At 41.1% G+C, this 8337-nt stretch overlaps 1 long non-coding RNA gene across 1 annotated transcript; it reads right to left on the minus strand.

Moving 5' to 3' along the window:
• Positions 1–5034: 5034 nt before the first annotated feature.
• Positions 5035–8337, minus strand: LOC148394087 (uncharacterized). Its single transcript, XR_015860040.1, has 3 exons — positions 8003–8337; positions 7693–7845; positions 5035–6097 (listed from the first exon to the last, which is right to left on the minus strand). It is a non-coding gene; the product is annotated as an uncharacterized LOC148394087 (long non-coding RNA).

Genomic DNA, 8337 nt, shown 5'->3' on the forward strand with positions numbered 1-8337 from the left:
AAATGATTTAGTCCCATAGTTTAGACTTGCGCTAAAGCAAATGAACAATGACTTAATATGTAAAACAGTTTTACATTGTTTTAATCACGCCACCATTTTCATCCTAGAAGAAAAGTGCAAATGAGGCCTCGTGTTTTATGTTCGACAAGCCACTCGTAAGAGCAAGCACCTAAGTGCAAATATGCATGCATAATTTTTTGATTGATTGACTGATTTATTATAATTTCTTCGCAGGAGCAGTGAGCGCTACATCCCACACTTCCTTTCCTTTCTCTCGAAACTTGAGGTGTGATTTTTGTGGACGTGCATTGTTCCCGCGTTCATTGTGCTGCGGCGTAGAAAGCGTGGGATGCCAGGCAGCCGTCTACCCCCCCACTTGACAGTTAATTTATTAGCAGGCCTGCTAACAGGTGAGCTGACAGACTGACAACCGCCTTGACATTAATGTATGACCCCTTTTGAATGTTCCCAATTTTCCCCCCATTTACATGAGATGAGAGAGAAGAATGGGATCAAGTCTAGAAGCTTGAGGATTTAGACCAAGGATGAGCAACCAGCAGCTGGTGGTCCGTATGCAACCTGTAAGGTAATTGTAAATAAAATATAAATCATATATGCTTACAAATATATTGATGAACATATCTGGAATCATATATGTTGAAGGGACGTGTTTTGCTTCATTTCTGAAGAAAACAAAATAAATGCAGGCTGTGAAAATCTTAAATATTGTGAACTCAAACCCCGAAAAAAAAAACAGTTGCAACATGCGAAACTGTACAATACGTCTTTTGGGGAAAGATGCTCACCCACTCATATGGGAAATGATTCCAACAACAATAAACATTCAGTCAAACGTTTTCTAACAGGAAACGGAACAGATTATAAAGGTATGCCAGGACAGGTGATGGCCATGTGTGTACCACAGGAAGCACGAAGTAATGACCACCAATGTAAACACGCCACAATTGATAACACAGAGGCCACATGGTGAACCAGTAGATGTCACTGTAGTTATAAAGGAGATCCATCCAAAGGTGTGTGAGTATTCCACTCGTCTTAGTCACTCATTTGACTCATGTGCTGTTTCTTCAGTTTGTTTTCACTCTCCACGTGTATGAGTCAGGCAGGATCTGACCCTCACCCAAAAAACATAGGCAGTTTGATTTTGGAAGAGGAAATACAAAGCTCTCATTTTTTTCAGTCACACGCCGCCAAGCGTTTCTCATTTTATTTTATTTTTCAGTCAAATAAACCGCAGTGGTAGTAGTGGAAGTGATGGATCGCAGAAGAATGTGCATCTGGATCCACCACTTGTTACATTTACTGACTCATTCTTTGAAAGTGCATACTTGTGATCATTATTAGGACCGCGTGGTCACTCCACAATTTAATTGAATTTTTGAACTCAGCCCTCAGTTTTTTTTTAATCATATAGCACCTACTCGATATTTTACTTTTTGCTGGCCATCTTACTGATACTGTAATTGTCCAACTCATTACAAGTTCAACTTTAACACACAAAATACTTTTTTTCCTTGAAAGGCAAACATAATCGGCATATTGGGACCTTCAGAAGTGGCAATTAACCGCGATATAGAAAAATGATGGATGCAGAACACAAATAAATATGCCAATGTGTTCTAAATCGGAACCAAATCGGGAGCAGCTTTGTAACATTGTACCAAATGTATCCCCCACGATTAACAACTAAATTGGTCACGTTGTCAAGTCAAGTCAAGTCAAGTTTATTTGTATAGCCCTAAATCACAAACAGTCTCAAAGGGCTTCACATAGCCAAAAATTGACAATTATTCTCAAACGAGCAACTAGGCCCTTTCCTGCACCACACTCTTTTCTCTGAATATCAGCACACTATTCTCGTTTTCACCTAACGTTGGTACCACAAAATACAAAAAAAAGACATGTCTGGAGTCTTTTAGTTGTTCACTGAGCTGTCTGAGGGGATTTGATGAAGCCAAGCAGCAGCATGTGTCACTGTCCTGACTGCCAACATGTCTTCAAAGTGTCCCTCTCAGTCACCCCCGTTGTGTGTGTGTGTGTGTGTGTGTGTGTGTGTGTGTGTGCGTGCATGCCAATGAAGCACGGACATTGGTAAAAGTCCCCCAAATTCCTTACGGATGAGTCCAAGAGCTGTTGGAGCTGTGAGTCACAGGAAGCATGGAGTTAACTTGATGAATATCTTGTGATCTTCTTGCATGCACACACGTATGGCAGGATACGCACACTCAAGGTTGTCAGCAGTGATATGTCAAGAAAAGAATTGCTCTGAAGAGAGTGACAATAAAGCTCAAATTGTTACAAACATTTCAAAAGAAATTTAGTTTTTGCTATTGTTTGGCTAATGTGTAAGAATTGATTAGCACGTCATTGACTGAACCCATCACTTGGATTTTTTGACATATTTTTTTCCGAAGCCTTCAAAAGCACATGTAGGGAAAACGTTTTTATATTATCTCAATGAAAGTTAAATTGATGCATATTTTAGTTGAGGCAATGTGAGTCATGTGATGAACATGTGCAGAAGGAAATGTTTTCATAGAGTGTGGTATTTGGGGGCGTCTGCTTGCAATCAAGCTGCCTTGTTGTTGTTTTTTTAATTCTATTGCTTTATGTTCTTTCACCTGTGTTCATCATTAAAATGACTGTCTGCTCATCCTGCAGGCAAAGCCAATCAGGTGTCTACCTTGAGATGCATTCAGTTTTTTGTACTGCATCATTGATCTTTTTTCCCAGCTTTTCACACTGTTTTTAATTTGATTTGGTATTTTGACTGATTTTGCATCTTCCACCTCCACAGCACCTCTAAAAACATAACACTGCATAGCAATTACATCCGCGTCCTTTGCATAAGAGCAAGCTGCTTTTTTATGGGAAGACAAATCTGTAAACAGTCTTTCAGTCAATAATTCAAAAATAAACCTCACACTTATTATTGTTGCTTAATACTTTTACATTTTAGCACACAATGGCCGAGCAGTTCTTATTCTTCTTACAGTCAAGGTTTTATGAAATAAACAGCACACATACATCGACCTTGCACAACACACTCTGAATACAAGCAAGAATAAATCAACGTAAAAAGTAACCTTTTGTGAGCACGTAAAAGATTGTAGTGTCGTCATTGTGCTTCTTGAATGTGAATGATAGAGCTATAGATTGAGATTATGCAAAATGGTGCTGGTGATTATTGATCACTCTGCTTGGCTTTTAGCAAGTGAATCAGTGCATGAGATAGAAATGCAAAAAAAAAAATGTCTGGTCAATTGAATTTAGCTGTTGTAAGGATTTTACCAGCTTCTTGAGCATTATTTTATTTTTTTGCTGGGGGTGAATATGAATGTCTGCTTATATTTATACATGGGTGTGTTTTTGTTTGGAAGATCATACCTGCAAAAATATATTTATATTTCTTCACACATCCCTTCTACTCTAACAGATATCATTCGATTGTGTGCAGGTTGCACAGATGGCGTAGCGCTTCACTTGTCTGACTTCCAGCATGTGAATGTAAGTATGAATCGTTGTCTATCACAATATGTGCCATGTCCAGGGGAATAGTCTGCCTTTTGTTCCAAGATCCAGCTCCTAACAATCCTGAACTGAAAATTAATTGATGAATGGATGGGTGGGTGGATAGATTGTGTGCATGTGTATACAATGGTTTTGCTGTACGTTAATGTCATACTACAAACACACGATAGCTCGTTGACATGGATGTATGAGGAGGTGACAGCTTCCTGGAGGTGAGCCACATGGTGGCAGTGACATACTGTGCGCTCGCTCACACGACTAACAAATATACATTTCCATGTGGCCCAAATGGCCACCATGCTGCATGTCCTAAAAGTGTTTATGACTCATTCACTCATTCATCAGCCTCATGTTGCTCATTTGAACCAGTGGTGAAATGAGCCCATTGCGGCTTTTTTTTTTTCTTTTGCCAACATGTCTATGTAGTTGACAACACGTGGCACCGGCAGTAGCAGCAAAGTAGGGGAAAGGTCATTGTGAGGGATATGAAGATGATGACTAGGACGTGACTCACAAATATATTTAAATTGGGGAAAAAAACATTGTTGACATGAGTTAGTAACGGAAACGTGTCGGGCAGGTGCCACAGTGGCTGGACTGCCAGGGAAACTCCACGACTCCAACGACTCACTGAACATAACCTTATCATGGGGGCGGTGGAGGTTACAATGCAGGATGCTCCTCAACCAACCATAACATTTTCACATTTCTATTTCGTTTTCATCAATCACCCCTTTTTAGACATCCAAACTCAGACCTAAGACATCTTTCAATGTGTCTCGTCAACCTTAGTGTCTTGCACTGGAAAAACACTCCATATATTTAAATTTTTTAATTAACAACTAAGCAAACAACTCTAAAACTGATTAATAAACTATCTGAACTAGCATTGCTGGAAATGTTGTCTAAGACTTGTCAGATGGTTTTGCACAGTGGGCCACTCAAAACTACTGCGGATTTTTGCGAATACAGTATAAGATCATCAAAAATAAGGAGCAAAGTACTGTCTGTAATGAAAACAAATACCCCCCCCGGCCCCCTTCCCTGCCTGCGTGGTCTGTCATCTACCTCTGACAGATGTTGTTTGGTCAATTCAGCCAGACCCTCGCCGCTGACCTGTTGTTGTCCTCTCTGACGCACGTGTTGCACAACATTTTCCTCGCTCATGGTGGCGTGACATCATCAGGAGCTACCCGTGATGCACTCTCTAACAACTACACTGTTTTGTGTAAATATTACACGTACACATATACACAGGCATGAATCCTGTTTGGGTCATATTTACAAAGGCACCTGTCACATGTGACGTCACATAGGAGTCAGGTGCATGCGTGTATCAAGTGTAAGTCTGCGTGTGTGTGTCCTCTGTTTGCATAATCAGCACACCAGCATACCTTTGTCACAAAGTAAACTTTCCACTGACCTCACACAAAAAAAGCTTGTCCGGAACATGGTCCACTTTTCTTTTGAGACATGGGAGATTTTATTTGTTTTTATCAGCATATGTGTTACATAATAAGTCTTCCGTGACCTTACAGTTTTTTGTGAACTCCAAAGACCAATGAGTCGTCCATGAACCGATCATAAAGGTTTGTGTGATTCAGTACTCAACCCATTTCATAAATGATGAACCAAATATGTGTGTTTTCACAAGCACGAAATACAAATTTTCAATAACCCTTATGTTTGTGTTTAAAAAAAAAAAAAAAGACCAGTTAGAATTTTCCAGGAAACTAAAGTACATTTTCAGAAAGGCCGTCGGACAATGAAACTTATTCATTGACCCTGATAGGTTTGTAACATCTCAGATAATTAAGTATCTTCAATGAATCTATCTTACATGTTTTTGTCAACCTCAATATATGAGGTGGAGGTCAGTATATTTTGCCATTATTTGACATCAAGTTTATTAAGTTTATTGAAGATAATTGAACAATGAAGACAATTTGTTTACGAAAAATAAAAAAAAGAACATTTAGAGTTAACCTAACATGTTTTGTCAAAATCACAAACCATTTTCAAAGAATGACATCAATGTTTTAATAAGCATAAAAAGTGTGAATCCAACGCATGACAAGTCAGTTTCCGCTGAACTACTTTTCGTGAACATCAAAAACAGTTTTAAAAGTTTTCTATCAACACGACTTTCAATTTAAAATTCAGCCCATGTTTCCAGGTAAACGAACCTTATGGCATCGCAATTTATGTATCAATGCCCTCATTGTACATTAACTATTCAAGTGTTCTGTTTGTGTGCTTTCCAATGAAGGCCGCACTCAAGTTCAACCGGTGGACGTCGACGGCGTGTCGGTTGTTTGCCCGTGCGATGCAACAGAGAGCCATCTGTTGCCGCCCTATGAATGATCATCAGGTCAGACGGAAGCTAAATATAGTCGGCACAAATTAAATTCAAATGACTCAATCGCTCGATGACCGCGACGGGTGACTGATTTCCCCCGTTAACCACGGCGCTCCGCATCGTCGGTCTTCGGCCCGTCAGCAAACAAGCGGGAGTCACTTATTCCACTTTGGGTCGCCTCGTGAACTGTTTGAGGAAGGAAGTCAGGCGGGGGAGTGAAAGGGAGACGGGAGAGAGAGAAGGCAAGAGAGAAGGGCGAGAAAAGAGAGAGAGAGGGGCTAAATCAGTTGGCAGGCGAGAGGAAGCGCTGTCATGTCCAGAAGGAAGTGTGAGTCAGTGCTCGTACATTCTTGGTGGCTGATTCAGCGCAGTGCAGGAAGTGGGAAACGCTTACTCCTGGGCTTTAACAGCGCAGGGGAAAGAAAGAAGCTCGGCTGTAGCGGTAGCGGTGTAACCGTAAAATCAGTCTTGGGCAAACAAGAAAAAACACAACGCTGCATTTGGTAACTGCATGTGCAGTTGTGATGGCCGTATCGATTCCATAGTATCGGTACACTCACAAGCATCAATCTGCACCACTGCAACTGTTATAAAATGTTGGAGATGCTGCTACTTGAATCTCCAAATGCAGCCCAATTAATACAGTGATCCCTCGCTACTTCGCGTTTCGTTTATCGCGGCTTCACTACATTGCGGATTTTTTTTCCCAAATTAAAAAAAACATTTAAAAGTCAAAATAAAACTTCTAAATTGAGAAAACCTGTCTAACCTTCAGGACAATGTCGTATTGCTCCAAATATTCGTTTATATTCCTTTAGAAGTCTGTTTTCGCGTGTTAGAACGATTGCGAATTAGTATCTTTCCGCTAACTCGTTAGCCTGCCCAGTACTTCTTGTTGGTGACCGTACTTTGCGGATTTCACTAATCGCGGGGTATTTTTTGAACCAATTATCCGCGATAAACGAAGGATCACTGTAATTGCAAAAAGTGCACGAGTAATTTTCACAGTTTTTGGGAGAGCTTAGTACATGCAAGTCTTTGGAAAAATGCAAATATGCAATATAAAACAATATAGCCAACTGTGAAATGTCGAAAATTGACTGTTGAGAATAAATATTTTAATTTATTGGCTAGGTTGTAAATGTGCGTCCTGATTGAAATCCCTTCTGGACACGAACGCTCACCAATGATGACGCAACCCTCAGAGTGGGGGCTGGTGTGCTAACAGGATGTGTTTTGCCCGTTATAACACTTGTGGAACTTTCATGGTCGCTGGCTGTGTACCTGTGACACAACAGCCAACTGCTTATCACCACTTTCCATTCAGCTTCTTCATCTTTTTAGCGCTTATGCAACGTCAGGAAGTGCTGTCCTCTGTGAATGAAGAATTTACACTGTGTGTGTGCGCATGTGTATGTTTGTGTGTCTTTCTGTGCCGACGTGTATTTGTGCGTATGTGAGACAGGTTTCCCCATGTAAGTAAAGCAAATGTACAACAGTGGAAAAACTGTGCTCAGCTTATTAGTGGACACACGCACGTTCTTGTACTTGCTGCATAGTGAGGACCAAGTGACCCCGATTTGGACTGCTACACTAATCCTTGTTTGAAACCCTAGTTTGCAACCCTAATGTATCATTTTCTGTCAGCAATAAGCTAAACAGGTGTCACACCATGCCAGAGTCTCACAATATGAGCCCACGGGTCGCCATGTTTGTTATTAGTCGCGTGGACCAATGTGCGGATGGCCATATCAGCCACCGCCCGCGTGTCATCTTCTTACCAAATGTCAGTCAGCGAGTCAACGGCGAGTTGTCGCACCTCATCTGAGAAAGCAAACGGGGAAGGGACCTCGTGTTTGTTTTGCGGCGGGGATGGGAAATCCTCCCGTCTGGTGGGCTTCGTTGTCTCAGCCAGGGAAAGAATAAGTAGCCACCTGCCAATCAAGCAAGGGCAGACACCAAGCTCAGTTTTCTTCAGTAGCTCGATTCATTCCTTGAATTTGAGCTGCTGACTGATATTTTGAAATATAATCAAATATTTTTCTAATTTTCTCATAAATGCTTTCTTTACACAGTGCAAAAGCGAGACACCTGACATTCCAAAGATGCAGCTTGAGGCCGGCGTTCCTTCTTGTTGATCTCAGTACGATGATGGTATCCTTTCTGACCAGCATGGGCCACATAGAAGGCAGGATGCCAGGTACCGATGCAGACAAACACACACACACACAAAAAAAACCACTGTTTTAGTTTTTGTGCAGATCACTGTTTTTGGTCTCTGTCTGTGTTGTAACATGCACGCTGTTGCTAAGCAACAAATTCCAAACCAAAGACACACGCACACACGCACACACAAGGACGAGGTCGCACTCCTCGTTTGGAAGCCGAGGAGCCACCAAAGAAAAGCATTTGGTTGAATTGAAGCA

This window comes from Syngnathus floridae, chromosome 8 (assembly GCF_059516105.1).
Source record: "Syngnathus floridae isolate MCC-2025c chromosome 8, RoL_Sflo_1.0, whole genome shotgun sequence".
NCBI classification, from domain to species: Eukaryota; Metazoa; Chordata; class Actinopteri; order Syngnathiformes; family Syngnathidae; genus Syngnathus; species Syngnathus floridae.